Raw genomic sequence first — 662 nt, 5'->3', positions numbered from 1 at the left:
GTCGTTGACGCCACCAGTCACAACACGTCCGAAGTTCGTGATGCCAAATTCTTGTTGTTTATCAAATAGCGATGATCTGAAGATGATGAAGGAATCTGATGATGAAGGACGCTGACACCGTCTTACTTTATTACAAAAGAGGTCCAGCATCATAATCAGGCACCATGGATTGCCTGAGAGACGGTTGAAGCCAAATATGAAAACTCCTCTGAAAAACAGCCCTGACTGCCTGATTTTATATAGGCTAGTTTTCATGAAAGTAAGACACACATATGAAACTTATTTAAGTGATCTCATCTGTCTGGAAATAAGAGAGAAAAAGAGAGAGAGTGCCCATCTCCCGTGGGACCTTGGGCTTTAGACCTGGGCCGCCTTAGCTTAAATATTCTATTCTTAAACTAGTTTATTCAACATTTTTACTCATTCAGCTCCATTAACTCCCATTTATTGAGGACTCTCTTGCAGGTGCCCTGTAGGTTTTTACTATTATGACTTTGGTACAGTGGTAGGATTAGGAAGTGTCCAGGATCCCCTTAAACTGAGTCTGTTAGTGTGACAGTTTCACTACAAGTGGTTTAAACTTCATTCAACATGATCCAATTTGCACTCGTCTCTTTGTAACTATGATAAATAAACACCCACTGAGCTTTTAGTTGAACAAT

The sequence above is a fragment of the Pygocentrus nattereri genome, chromosome 4 (genome assembly GCF_015220715.1).
Source record: "Pygocentrus nattereri isolate fPygNat1 chromosome 4, fPygNat1.pri, whole genome shotgun sequence".
In the NCBI taxonomy this organism is placed as follows: domain Eukaryota; kingdom Metazoa; phylum Chordata; class Actinopteri; order Characiformes; family Serrasalmidae; genus Pygocentrus; species Pygocentrus nattereri.
Note: the sequence above shows the minus strand (reverse complement) of the source record.